The sequence below is a fragment of the Caloenas nicobarica genome, chromosome 1 (assembly GCF_036013445.1).
Source record: "Caloenas nicobarica isolate bCalNic1 chromosome 1, bCalNic1.hap1, whole genome shotgun sequence".
Taxonomy (NCBI): domain Eukaryota; kingdom Metazoa; phylum Chordata; class Aves; order Columbiformes; family Columbidae; genus Caloenas; species Caloenas nicobarica.
In genome coordinates this window covers 95,130,204-95,145,316 of record NC_088245.1, presented here as the reverse complement: position 1 = coordinate 95,145,316, position 15,113 = coordinate 95,130,204, and the positions used below count along the sequence as shown (strand labels likewise).

General features: G+C 39.8%; 1 protein-coding gene across 15 annotated transcripts in view; it reads right to left on the bottom strand.

Moving 5' to 3' along the window:
- INPP4A (inositol polyphosphate-4-phosphatase type I A) overlaps nt 1-15,113 on the bottom strand; it is a 125,521-nt gene that overhangs the window by 82,202 nt on the left and 28,206 nt on the right. For 12 of the 15 annotated variants that reach the window (XM_065658533.1, XM_065658529.1, XM_065658530.1 and 9 more), the window contains exon 1: nt 6,127-6,267. The exons of 2 other annotated variants lie outside the window; for them this stretch is intronic. The gene's annotated coding sequence lies outside the window, so the exon portion shown is untranslated. Of the gene's footprint in view, nt 1-6,126; nt 6,268-9,255; nt 9,306-15,113 lie in introns of those variants that run through there. One more of the 15 variants, XM_065658531.1, reaches the window with a different exon arrangement.

The window sequence follows — 15,113 nt, the reverse complement described above, 5'->3', positions numbered from 1 at the left end:
CCTCGAAGAGCAGATTAAACACCTTTAAACACAATTCCCTTCAATTCAACTCTCATTTCTTACTTTAGCCACACCCTTAAGTGGCTACTTCCAGTTACCATGTATTTTAGTCAAAGTGCTATAGATAAACTGAGTGTACAAACTGTGAACATTCTGTAAAGACAGCAAAGCCCTGTAGGGTGTCTCATAAGATCCTCTATAAAACACCATGTCACTTCAAGACAAGCTTAGGACTAAATCTTTATTTAATTTGCTTTTGCCAGTAACGAGTAATACCTAGTGCTGGGAAAAAGCAAATTACATGACAGTATGAATGCTTGCTCACACTATATTATAAATTCTAAAAATGGCCAATCTGCAGACATGAGGAATCTTACGTTTGTGATAAGATCACAAGCAATTTCTCTAAAATTCACAAATTTGAGACCAAACTTGTCCCGATTCCCTTCGACTTCAGAGGAAGGCAGCCAAGAAGAATCCTCTCTAATTCCCCATCAGTCTTTCTTTCCGAAGTCCATTTCTGGTCAAGACTGGAAGTCTGCCTCACTGCTATGTACCAGCAAAACAGTAGTCACTTTTCCATGCAACTTTTCTGTGTAAAATCACTGCCCTTGAAGAACTTAATATCATGTTCTCACCAATGAGTCTACAAAGCTATGGGACAATAATCAGAAAACTTCCTTACGTAGGCGAAGCCACAAAGGCCACATTCTTCCTATTACTCACTACCTCCTGTTTACCAAAATACAACTGAAAGTCATCCCCTTATCTCAGAACAGAGAATAATTTCATGAACTTTTCCCAGACACCCACATTTGAGAGAAAAGTTTACAACAGAAAGACCTCATTATAGTCAGTTCAGCTGCATGAATTTTTATGTCATGTATTCACAGCCACAATACTAATATTTAGTGACGGTAATACTCAGGATGCAATCTTTTTCATACAAATGCTCCCTACTAACATACAGAGCTCTGAATACCTCTTCTTGCAAGCTCTCCTGAAACAGAGGACACTATCAGCATGGCATTATTTTTTCACATCCTTCTATGTGCATTAAAAGAATCAACATTTTACCTTGTTGGTCCATTTGTCCTCAGGATAAGCTCTCTCAATTGCTGAGCAGAAATAACATTGATGTCAGAGAAAAAATAAACCTTTTCCTTTAAAGTCCTTTAAAGTCAGACCGCTAGTGTCTATTTCTGAAATAAGACAGAAGTAGTATTTTATAGCAGCTTCTATTTCAGGAATCTGAGGCCTCAAATACACTTATCTATCACATGCGGGAAACCTGATAAAATTAAGGGCTTTTTAGTGCAATGTAGAATATTGCAGTGTCATTTTTTTTTTTTTAAATCAGAGTTGCTGCCCAAATAACCTGAAGAAATGGACATGCTCTGTTATTCACCTCTGCCTATAGCAGCTCTGCCATCTGGCACTAGCAGGCATTTATCTAAAAAGTAAATCTGAATTAAGGATCATGAACCCATTCCTTTTAAACCGTGTTTCATCTAAACACAGAAGGTCAATTCACAGTCATGGGAGACATCGAACCTACCAATTCACTACCATTTATTTAAGAAGCCAGCACAGCAAACTCAGAGGTACTCTGCTACTTTAAAAGATGAAGCACCAAACTGAAAACTGAGCTAATCCCAGATTTCTGCGTGCTTATAAAATATGAGGAGAATTCAGCACAGAAATAACATGTCATCATAATCCAGGCCATAATCTCATTTAACCAGAGCAAAATGAACTATCCTCATCCTTACGCTGGCTCCGATTCCAGGGCAGGGCAGGGGGACTTCAGCCATGAAGGATTAGACAAGTGGAAACTCAAACCCTGAAGGACCGTCATTGCTACATTCACAGTATAGGCTGCACCCTTCACTCTTTTTTTAAAACTGGCACATGCTCAAGAATACACAAAGGTTTCGACAGACAAAAATGGAGATTGTGACTTTTTGTGTGTGATACAAAACTTCATGTAATGCAATGAGGTGGGAGCCCCTCTAGCAGTTTGGGCCTTCCAGGGCAAACAGGACACGTTCACACCTCCCTCTGTCCCCCTGCTTGAACTGCTCCAGGATTAAGCGAAGAGCTTTTCAGGACACAGTATAAACAAAGATTTAACTGCTCTTTCCCCCTCCTCTTTAAAACCAGGCAGCAAATCTAATCCAAACAAGAAGACTTATTCAGAAAACAGGAAAAGGGACAAAGCAGATATCCTCTAGGTGTATACACATGTACAAATGAAGGACGCCCAAAACAACTGATGCAAAACCTCACATTTCTAAAAGTTATGCAAATAAAAAGATGAGTTCTCCAACAAACAAGATGGCTCAGTATTCAAATAATGCTATTCATACTGCTTACATACATGGATTTTGTTCCAATATAACTCCAGTTTCCAGGGGCTTATTGCTAACATGCAAAAAAAGAAACAAAAACTTCTAAACCCCCCCTCAAACTTCCTCTCTCCCTCCTTTTCAAATTTAGAGTTGAAAACAGAAATGCTGTGCTATGCTGTTCTGTGACATAAGGATGCACTACATAAATATCAATATACTGCTGATTTTCATATACTGCAGGGTCCTCTTTCGGAAAGTCTAAAGTCAAATAGCAAATCACCATAGAAAATATGGCAACCATTTTTTGTGAAAAACATCATTATTCAGTGCATGGACCATCGACTGTGTAAAACTCTGCATCTGATACAGCAGTGTTCCAGTTTGGGTTGATCATTAAGTAAAACTGCAATACAATCAAAAAATCACTCATATTAAAGATGATTCACGTAAATTTGTTTCGATAAGACTGGATTTCCCCTAAGTTCTTCGTCAGCCATTTAGCAAGGCTGGCTATAAATCATTGCTGACGCAGCTTTTGTGTAAAATAAGAGAGTAGGTGCTTCCTCCCACTGAGGGTCTCAGAGCTTCAAGAATTTTGGAGAAACGCTTTATTTTCTCCACGCCCCTCGTGGCTCCACTTACTACCCATAGCAAGAGCTGTGTTTCCTGCAGAGTCATTTCCCCCTGCCATGGTAGGGAGATATAGAACAGCCTGCACAAGGACAACGCCACTGCCCCTTTCGAAACTTCTGCTCAAGGACTAAGAAAGCAGAACATGTAAGAGATCCGAGCTAAGGCAGTAGCATTGCTTCCCATGTGCCAGGAAGGCAGTCGAAAGGCTCAGAATAACAGTCAGGCCACAGCCACAAAGGAAGCCACAGAAAAAAGCAGGTTTTACAAAGGAAGAAATAAATAAAAGGGCAGTTGAACACCCTGCCTGTCTTTCGTAACAACAAGCGGCACAGGTGCAAAAGGGAAGAGCTGAACCACATGAGCTTTGCATCATTTAAGGCTTGCCTAGGTGGAAAACCTACCAAAGGGAGAGAATCATTAAACAGATTACAGTAGAGCAGCTGAAGTGAGAATTGAAAAACGGGGCTTAAATTTTAGCAAGATGTCTGCAAAAGCTTTTGTGAGGGCAGAGATCACAAAACGTGGCTCTGGAGTAATGCAGAGCTGAGAAAACCAGGCATGCAAGCACCACAGATGCCCTGTAGGTTAAGAACAGGGAGGAGAACAGTGAGCTGGGCTCTTCTGCTTGAGTTCACTGGAGATAACAAACCTTTACTACAGAAAAGAAAGGCCAAGGAGATCATGAACTCTCACACTTCAAGTCCTGCCAAAAGTACAGGTGAAATGGCCCTTACAGCATGTGCCATATGTTGCCTTTACAGCCTGATGCAAAGCCAACTTAAAGCAATAAAAACTAACTTTCAGGGTGCCTGCCAGGCAGACTTTCACAAACCTTGTTATACCTATTACAAAATCCCTGCATAGAAGGATCAAACGCAACTGCTTCCTTTGCACTTAACACAGTTACGATCGCTTCCCTGCACAAACCTCTCCTGCTATTTACATTTTACTTGTGTCTTGCTAATATATCTAAAAGAAGAAATGTAATCATTAAGATAATATCATAACAAATCATCACTAAAACTGCTGTAGATCATCCCAGAAGCTTTCCAACTCACATAAAGCAAACTGTCTAGCTATCTTGCAAGGCTGGGGTTTTTGTTCTTTTTTGAGCTGATCCTCTTTCATGTAGTGGCATTCCGGTGGCAGACAGAGGGACATAGAGGCAGCATGAGAACGAGATAAATCAGAAAATAGTTCTTCCTGGTGGTCAGCACTTAAATAAAGAGTTTATGTACAAGCAGGATGGAGAGGCTGTCTTCAGGGTTGTTAAGCATGTTCTTGACATTTCTTTTCAAATGTTAACTGTTAATTATTTAACTGTGCCCACAATGCATTAGTAAAGAAATTAAGTAAACTCAATTGAAGATAATGGAAGTTTATTATAACAAATTATTTATTCTGGTTTGACATAATACAAAATTCATACTCTAAATGCAAACATACTTAAAGGCAAACATGACGGCAAACACAATTCTGACATGCAGTCTCAGAAAACAATAATTCAGACACAAATCAGTGGAAAAAATAAGACAAAAAAGACTGTTTTACTTGGACTTGTTTGGATTTGGGAGGGGAAGGAAAGACTGCCACGTGCCAGCACTTTGTTAGTGAGCAGTCCTAAAGCCAAGCCTAATATTGTTTAAACTAGCTTGAATATCTAATGCTGTAACATCAGAAATATATCAGAAATATAATTTCAATCAGTCATCAAAATTTTGCTCTGGGAGATGGGCATCCATGAGTGCCATAGTTTTAAAAGCTTCTCTCTATAGTTTTCTAAGCTGGACAGCACAAGAAGTGTAAAGATGCACTAACAAACCATACCTTCTATTATATTTAGAAACCTATTATTTTTTAAAAGAGGAAGTAACACCAAACCTAGTAATGAATACTACAAATTAGCAGATAGAAGAACGACCTAAAGTATGCTGTCATTTTTAAATGACCTTACTACAGCACCATGTTCCTTTGAGAAGACAGTGGTCATTCAAATGTAAATTATACAAGGAAACTAGTGGAAGTTTCAAGTGGTTGAAAGTAAGCTAGTAAAAGACCAGTTTTTGAAAGTATCTTCATTCTCGCGTTCTGAAAATAATATACAGAAGTGACCAGGTTCCCTTGTAACTAAGAACAGCTGCTAACTTCACTGTAAGATGCACTTTAAAAGGATGTTGCCTCGCAAATCCAAAATAAATGAAAGAAAAAAAAATAAAAGAAAAATAAGAATAAGGAAAAGAAAATAAAAAAGAAATTAAGATAAATTCATTATTGCAGTTCAAAACCAGAGTCCCTAACTTAGAAAATCTCTTGTGGGGAGTACAGCAAAGGCTCAGGATGCAGTGTGAGAATTTCATGTGAGGATAATTAGCAATACCAGTCTAGACTACACTAAAACTACAGCAGAATGACTAAAATAACAGTAAAGCCACTACAAAAACCTGTTTTACCCACTCTGCATATGTCAACACTAACTATAATATATCCTACTTTTTCAATATAGCCAATTGTCAGCATGGGACACATATATATGTGGCCTTTTAGTGGCACAAAATGAAAAACACCCCAATATCTGGAAGTATCATTTAAAGCATTTGAAGACACTGTAAACATCCAGGCACGGCACACATCACAGCGTGCGCACACTGCCAGCCTGAACGCTGAAGGCAAAACAACACTGTGATTCGAAAGGTAAGCAACTATTTTGCTATTTCTAATGCCACTGTTTTTATTCTAGTAACACAGAAATTCAGAACTCAGTAAATTTCATTTTAAGTAAGAACTACAGAACTGCAGCGCTCTCCAAAGAACTGAGGTCTGCTTAAAAACTAGCTGTTTTCCTTCCCCTACCGTCTAGCAGCACTGTTTCTTCGAAAGAGGTCTTCTGTCCTTAACATGGCTGCCATGCCTTACATAACATCAATGAATGAGAATCAGAGTTGTTTTGCTTCCTAGGACATGCACTGCCCATTAACCATATGATTCTCCATATGGCACCGCGAACAGTCGAGACAAAGCTTTGCAGTAACACAGCTCCAAAGATCGACATCCTCTGAGAATAAGCAGCAGAAAGAGACTCAGCCTTCACAAGCTCTAAATTCCCTTTTCATATCTTTCTCTAGTAAATAACAGGCATTCTTACCTTAAGAAAACAATAATAATAATAACGGTGCTCAGTAGAGCCTCCCCGGTTTCATCTGTGCTCGTAAAAAAAAATCTTGGTGCAACTGCCTGCTGCAGCAGGTAATCAATAACACAACCTGCTTCTTCTGTTGCCAGAGCCGCTCCATCGGAAGGCTGGCTAACGTGAACGCTGTCAGCGTGACTCATGCCAGTGACTCACAGCAGATGCAGAGCTGCAGGAGGAGTTTAAGTTTCAGGGCTTCCTCTAGCTTGCTGCCTCCTGCTCAGTGTCGCACAGGCAAGAACACACTCGCTGCCCCTGTGTCTGTGTGTGTCTGCAGGCTGCCCCAGCTTTTTATTTCAGCAGCAAGTTTGATTTCATCCTCCACATATTCTTCTATGTTTTGTCAGTTTATTTAGAGGTTGGGTTTTCTTTTTTTCTTCCCCCCCTCCCCCTTTTTTTTTAATCTCCCCAGGATGGCAATTCTGGTTCTTTCTTCACTCTAGATATATTTATCTTGAATGCAGAAGCTTGCTCTGCAAGCCAGGTCAATACTGTGGTATGCCAGGTGGTGTGCTACTATGGCATATCAGTGGGCTTACACCTCTCATCAAGACTAGGGGAAGAGCTCACCCTAAGAAAGATTCTGAAACAAAAGTATCGAGTTAGGGCAATATCTATTTATTCATCACAAGTTTATAGCAAAATGCCTGTGATTTCATCAATTGCTCTGGGGAGGACAAATTTGGTCTCAAATGCAGTGAGATAAAAGAACTGTAGGAAGGACTATGGTATGTCTGTAAGCAGAAATCCTTTGTGCCTGACACCAGTTTAGCATGGAGAAGCGCCTATAGGAAAAGAGCATATCTGCATTATAGACAGAGGCAGTGGGGTTTGGGCTGAATTCTGGCAGCCTCTCCCACAGCCATCCCTCTCACCAGGCACTGATTGCCACAGTCGAAGAGGCAATTTGATCACCTATTTATTTCCCAGGCCTTCCAGACTCCCCACTGCATACAACTGAGAGCATGCATCATGAAGCCAACATTAGGCACTTGATGCTAGAGAGCGCTGATCTGCAACGCTGTAGTGATTATGCTTTATTACTGAAAGGGCACACGATACTAAGAAGTTTCAGGGTTGAGCAAATCCAGCCTTCAAAAGAGAGAGATGCAGCCCTCTACTACTGAGCCAGCAGGTCAGCCACGTGGTAACAAATTATTACAGTGGGATTAATCAAGAGAGTAAAGTCAAAAGAAGCTGCTGGCCCAAGGAACAATGCCATTAAAACGTGTAGACCTGCTTAACAGACATTCATGTAAACATCCCAGATAGTTTGGGAAAAAGGCACTTGGTTTATGTCAAAGCATTTACAGCAGAACATCTTTCCTCATACTTAACAAATGTCCAGCTGGCTATTGCCCAGATAAAACAGACTTGCGTGGAGATTTCTCACGGAAAAGCTAGTATCAAAGCATGACTTTCGTGGTTCTGTGGTTTTCATCTTTTTAAAGAATTCTGTCTTTTGCAAAGCCCAGTCAAATTAAAGGTAAGCCCACCCATCCAATCCATGCATGTGCACAGCACTGTTCAGTACTGTATCTGTTCGTTAGTAAAGCTGCAGAATGAACTTTGTCCTCTTAATGGCAAATGTTTACTCTCTCCATGTATCTCAAAGCAGCCAAGAACATTGGCTTGGTAGGGATCAAGAGATGAGAAGGAATCAAGCTGAGCAAAACAATCCTTGAAGCATGGTCATGGAGATAACATAAACAAGGGGGATAAAGAGTAGCTGGTGTCTATGAAAACACGCTGACCTACACTCCTTCCCCTAAAACCACTAGTATTCCATCTATCACTTCGAAAATCTTCTGTTGAATCCCATCACTTCCTGAAATTTGCTAATGACAGTGAATCTTTGCTCCTGTCAAGCTTTCAAGGCTTTATTTTCATGTCTTAAATGCCTGGAAAGGCAAAAGAATGCTAAAATACACAGCATGCTCAGCAAAAAAAAATAAGAACCAAAACAGAAACAAAAAAAAGCCAAAGCAAGACTCCTGAGATTTTAAACAGGAAAACTAACAGCGAGGCCACGGTCCAAATGGTATCTATGATACAGACAGAGAAGACGACAAAACTGGAATGTACTTCAAATGTCTGGGGTTTTGGAGTTCTTTGGGGTAGCGGTGGTGTTTTTTGCTTGTCTGGTTTTAAATGTATGGCACACAATTGTATATCTACATTCAATTTTGTGCTGCTGTCCACCTAAAAGCATAGATTTGGATCAAAGATGACTCAAAGAAAAGAGCTGTTACAGGCCTCAAAGAGATAAAACACACCAAGAGTCAGCACGCACTAAAATGCACATACATGCCTCAGTTGCAAACAAAATCTACAAATCAAAAGTGATCTAGCTGCTGTAGGCAGCAGTTCAGTGTTGCCTCATTTATTAGTATCCTTAGCTGGACTTTCTTTAGTAGAAAGGGTTTGGATCCTGGATCTGAAAGTGGGAAAACCTGAAGCTTCTTACCCCAGAGAGGTAAAAGCCCAAAACTTAGACTGATGTGGATAAATTTGAACAAGAATTTAGTACAGCCTGCTAAACTAAACACTGATGCAAGAGATTTTGCATTAAAAGGCAGTGTAGACCATTATGCACTTTTAAAAGACTAGAGATAATAGTTTTTTCCTTTTTCTCCATTAGGAAACAAGCCAGCAAAGGCTTACCGATTCAACATGGTACCCTGGAACACGGTAGACTAAAGAACCCTGTTTCTCCTCATCATCTCCCCATCTCTGGGAATTTGTTCGGAATATTTTTTTTTTAAATCATCATTACGCCAATGATGATGGAAATGGTTTCCTACAGACTCTTCCTGGATGTCAGGTCCCATATTAACCTGCTTTCTCATGAATGCTCAGTGTACAGTCAGATTGTCCTTACGTAGAACACCACCCTCTACTCCTGTTCTTGAGCCTTTTTTCTGCTTAGCTATACTGTCTCAGGAAAAAAAAACCAAACTAACAAACAAAGCAACCAACCACAACACACATTTGTTTTCTTCAAGGACAGAGAGAGAAACAAAAGCAGACTGAGGACCACCACCAGTACGCACAGTGACACCTCCCCTTCTTCTTCCCCCTCACCCTCCTGGTCTTCCAGTCATCTTCCATCAACCGCATACTCTGTTGCAGCCTAACGTTTTGTAGTCTTCTTTTTCTGAGCCCTGTGGAAAGGTGGGAGTTCAGAGATACTAATTTTTGAGGAGCACTGACACATTTTTAAGACAAAAAGCAGAGCACATTTTCTGTACAGGCTCACACTGCCTTTATCATTGTTATGGGCATTACAGTTCCTTCCAAAGGCCCTCACCACTGAGCAGCCACACACGGAAATGAGCACTATGCACACACAGAGTATCAGAGACCCACTGCAAAAGGAGCACATATTTTGAAGAGACATACAAGCAAAAAGTTGAGATGGGAAATATTTTTGCATTGCCTTACAAAGCACAGCTAACTGACTTGACCATTGCTGCTCCACATGTCCACAACAAGGCCAAATGCAGAAACTAGATTTCAGTGTCTTGCTCACTACTAGGTCATCAGACTTCTCTTTCAGTGCATCTCAGCAGTAGGTCCATTTCTTCCAGCTAATTACCTTTCGTGAGTATTTTGACATGCTATGACAAAAACGCTGTTTGCTTCTCAGGAAAATTAAAACTCCTGCTGGGAAAAGCATCAGCACCAGAACCTTTAACCTGCGCAGACAATGAAAAGGAAGCCATGTATTAAAACAGAGCTTTAGCGATTGAGTATGGGAGGAGGGTGCACTTATTAATCACTTTTATCTCAAGGCTTCTGAAGATAAATAACAGGACACACTACAGCGCTTGAATTTTTATCATCACTACATCACCCACCAATGTCCCACTAGTATATCTTATCGCTACAAAAGCAGTTAGCAAAGCAATCCGCAGGATGCTGTGGGAAACATTTCCACCACACCACACAAGTGCATCTCTTCACTGAGATCACCTCCTCAAGCTACTGCTATAGCTATGACCCAAGTAAAATATATATTTTTATTTCTCTCATAACAATCCAAAGCTACATATGCTGCACTGGAAAGAGACTAAAAAGTGACAAGCTGCCTGTAGCATACTGCACGCAGATCTCAGAGGGAAGTACTACTGCACATCTAGTGAAAATGCACAGGACGACCTAAATTCCCATTTCCTCTTTATGGTCTGTTCTCAGCAGATGAAACAAGAGACTCTCAGAGACTAAGATCAGAGAAATCAGCCAAAACAAGATAAGAAAAATATATCTCATAGCAACACAGATGTACTGACCAGATGAGGGACTAGTTTACAGACACTGCTATGGCTCCTGTGCATACAGACATCCAGCCATTTGCTCCATGCGAACATTTGCTTGGATAAGGACTCCCCAGGCTGCACTTGATGTCAGCATAGTGTCAGCTGATCTTTTGGCAGCTAGCCTGCTCGTATCTATCCATTTCCGTTCCCTTTCTAATGCCCACATCTGTCCATGTTTTGCATTTACAGGAAAGGTCAGCAAGACCCTAATGATACATTAAACCTGATAATCAAGTGACGCACCATTTGCAATTACTGTGTGCCTGATCTCGTTCTTCTTACATTCAGAGCTCTGTTTTTTCCTAAAAAACTATGCAGTGCAAGTGTGGAAGCATCTGTAGTCTGACATCTTATGTACATGCTGTAGAGATCACTTTGAATACCACAGAAGGCATGTCAGAAAACACCTGGTCTCTTCAGGCTTCCCAAAAAAAGAGACACCCAAACCCAGGCGTAAACTCATTTTTAGGCAAACATATGATACTGCATGACATAAACATGATGGTTCTTTGCATTGTCTAACAAAAGGCTATACTCTGGTGGGAATTGCCTACATCCACTCATTTTGCTCATTCAGTACACTCTATACATTTTCTGAGTGAAGTTTTTCCTGTGGTCTTTCACAACAGACGTGCAGATGTCATGCTGGTCTTCATGACCTCTGACTGGTAGGTTCTTTAAATGCGTCAGAAAGAACAATTGCCCATGCTGGAGAAAGTCGATGCAAAGACTTATTGTTTTCTCAGTACCATCTGCTGCACTAGGTAAACTAAATCAAAAACCAGTAAAACTGAATGTAAAGCTGGACAATTTTGATTACTATTATGCAACGTTTCTTGTAAAATTTACTCCTCCTCATCTGCATGAAGAAAGAGCAGCTGTAATGCAAGACTTCTATGTCTGCGCAACAGATTTCTAATGCTTTGTCTTGTCTTCTCAACTCATCTGTACTCTTTGCAAGTTAACCAGTCCCTATCTTTAGAAAGGAAATAATCTTCTGATATGTTCCTCACCAGTAAGGTCATGAACAGGAACTTCCTATCTCTCAATGTTCTTTATTTTTTCAAAATAAATTATGTAACAATCCAACCAGAAAGAGTTATCTGAAAGCTCACGAATTTTATGTCATTACATGTAAATCCAACCTTTATTTGTGGTGTGCTGTAAATTATTCCCTGGATTAATGCCACCAAATATCAACGGGACCATTCAAAGATTAAGGTGCCGTACACATTGGATTGTGTATCAGAATCCAGGCCAGTGGGAGATCAAGGTGGAAAAGCTTATTAACAGTGTTGATAATGGAAATGTTTCTTTCCTGATTAATCTAAATTTTGACATTCAGAACTTAATTGACTTCAGATCATTTGGGATTTTCCTACAATTAGGCCACGGAAAAAGCTCACAAAACGTAGCACCTCAGTGTCTTTAATATGGTTTAAAAAAAAAGTCAAAGGCTACATGTCTTATTCTAATAATAGCCAACTACAAACTAGCAAACCTACACAGATAATAAAAGAAGGCAAAAAATACAAAAAATAAGAATAGTTTCAGAATCTCCTTATTAAAGAAAGCATTTTCTTTTGGTTCAGGGACATAAAAATACATACTGCCCCAGATACCTGTTTTCTACATTATTTTCACTTCCTAGTACAGTAAGAGGTCTCGTTGTCTTGGGGATGTCTTCAGGACTAGAGGGAGACCAGAGATTACAGATGTTTGCATCACGTTGTGTTTCGTGAAAAGACTTTGAGTCCTTGAATTTCAAGGGAATTAGACTGGGCAGATAATAATTGAAGACATTGCATCATTTGTTTGCCACGTTTAACGCATTATTAGAGTCTCATCGACCTTCTCTAACAATGTTTGTGGTCTGTATTAAGGAATCACAGAATCATAGAATGTTAGGGATTGGAAGGGACCTCAAAAGATCATCTAGTCCAATCCCCCTGCTGGAGCATGGAAGGAAGCATGATTAGTATTAAGGAATTATGATCAAAAGGAAAACATTATTAATTGTGCTCCTTAAAGGTAATTTCTTGACATCTATATCGTATGATTATACAAAGCCTTCATCTGTTCAGTTTCCTATCAAATGTATGGGATACATTCATTCAGTTGTTGAACAGACCCATCTAAGTCACCAAACAATTCCAGCTATGCAGAAAAGTGATGTATATAGCCCCACATACAACTTCTTGTTTATAGTTCAGTTCCAACAGCCTAAACTGCTAAGATTATAACATAAAAGGATGATGCCAGTAAAGGCAGTAAAACATGTATTTTCTATTACCCTGCCCCCCATCTCACCCTTACCCCTGCTTGCACCTTCTTCTAATTCTGTCTGTGATGTACTTAGCTGTCTGGAATTGATGGCTACTCCTGCACTTGCCTGATGAGGCTCGCAGTGGTCCCAGGCCACTGGCCCTGCTGCCCTGCACCACTGGGTGCTGTGGCCACCCTTTCCAGCCCCACCTGGGCCACACACCCAAAGTTTGCTTGACATGGAGATCAGTTTGGCAAAAAGCACAGGTCTGTTGGCACACGTTTTGCACCTGAGACAGTCAGGACAGAGAAAAGGCGTGCACCCGGAGATCTGGGAAACAGCAGGACATGTTATCCTCACTACCTATCTCCAGATCACCTCATGGGTTTTAACCCAAAACAGAGGAAGGTAAGGCTTCCCTCTCACCAGCTCAGCAGTTTGGGTTTTTTGGGGGTTGGAGGACTGCATGGTTGTGTCTTGGTTTGGTTGTTTTTGTTTTGTTTGGTTTGGGGTTTTTGTTTGGTTTTGTTTGGTTTTGGTTTTTTTGGGTTTTGTTTTGGTTTTCAAATGGAAGAATGAAGCAGAGTCTGAGGTGCAGCAGCATAAGTTTCTAGGGCCCACTTCACTTAGCTTGTAATGATTTTATTCATTACTTGCCTGACATTACCCAAAGAGTCTTGGGAACTGAAACTTAAACTCCAATTAGTGCACTAAATATTGGACAAGCTTTCTTTGAAGGTATTATCAAGTCATTTCAGGATAATGCTTAGTTTTGGAAGAAAGATATCCATTTATCCCCATCCAAATCTTGTGAGTTGATTCTAATCGATGTAGGGCTGTTTAAATAAGTATTTAGTAAATGGCAGCCACATTCCTAGAAAGGTATGCTCCAAAATACACTCACTTCTGCAAGCTGAGGATTTTGAACATTCATGAAATCATTTTAGAGATAAGTAAGACATACTGAAAAGAGCTGGCTATAAATACAAAATCACCAATACAAGCATAAGTTAGCAAGAGCCATAAAGACAGGTAGTGTAAAAATACTTCATCGACTGCTATAGTCCAAAATAGCTTAATTCTCTGTTAATTTCTCTGGGGAAAAACAATTCTAATAACCCTTCATGAAAGGGCTCCTGAAATAGATTACAGTATATTCATCTTTGCTGATTATATCAAAATTGAACAGAGACATCAAGCTGAGCAAAGAAGACAAAGCCTTTATTTGTATCAGATCCTTCAACACAATCTAAGTAAGAAATCCTCTCTCTAATACAAAGAGCAGTCATTTATAGCTTCAGAGCCACCCATTGTGCTTGAGAACCACTGAACTATCTCCAGTTGTTAACTACTGCACAGTGCTGGTTCAGCGAGGACATCACAAGTAAGGGCAAATACCAGCACAGAGCTGCAGTTGCCTTGAGCAAGGCACAGCAGAGTACGGAAACTACAGGATCCACACCCATGACTATGGAAGGACTCTTAAAATACACAGGCTGTAATTCAGTGTAACAGCTGTACTTAAGATGGAAAAGGAAACAGACACATTAAAATTAAAGCAAAACAAGTAAAAACTATCCTCACATTAAATCAGTTTCAGAAGTATGGGTGTCTTTCTTTTTACAGTGGTCTAAAAGAAGGGTAAGATGCAAACAGCACCTGCTAGGCAGTGTTTCTAAATAGCCTGTCTTTTTTAGGAATCATAGAATAGGCTGAAACCACACAAATACCAGCCAAACACTATTTCAAAAGGACTTGATGCTTTGTCAGCTTCATATACCTGAGCTTAAAGTTTATTTTTATAGACTATAATTTAGATAGCAGCTAATCAGTACAACCCTTTTTTCATACAAAAAGGGTGCGCATTTCTTCTACCCACACTTTCCCCACCTCATTCTTCCTCCCAAAAAATAATTGATTGCAAGTTCAAAAAATATCATGGAGACCGCCTGAGCCTTTTTACAAATGGTAACAAACTTTGCATGAAATTGGTAGCAATTAAAGTTTATATAAGAGAGTGAAAAGGAAATAATCATTTATTAACCCATATAAAAAGCTTTCTACACAGGAAAGCAACATATTTTTCAAATCTTACATGTGATCTTTTTGTTTGTTTGTTTTTAAGAGAAGCCTTTTCAGCATTATTACTCTAATGTTCCATGTTGCTATGGGCTAAAACCCTGTAATTTAGGTACTAAAAAGGGGAAATACATAAGTCTGTAGAGTTAAATTTTTCACTGAAAAATCTCCCATGAAGGAAAAAAAAAAAAGGAAAAGTTGAAACTCCAAAAATTGCATTAAAGAAACAAATCTATTGATTCTTCCTACAGATGCAGCCTGCTAACCAGGAATAAAGG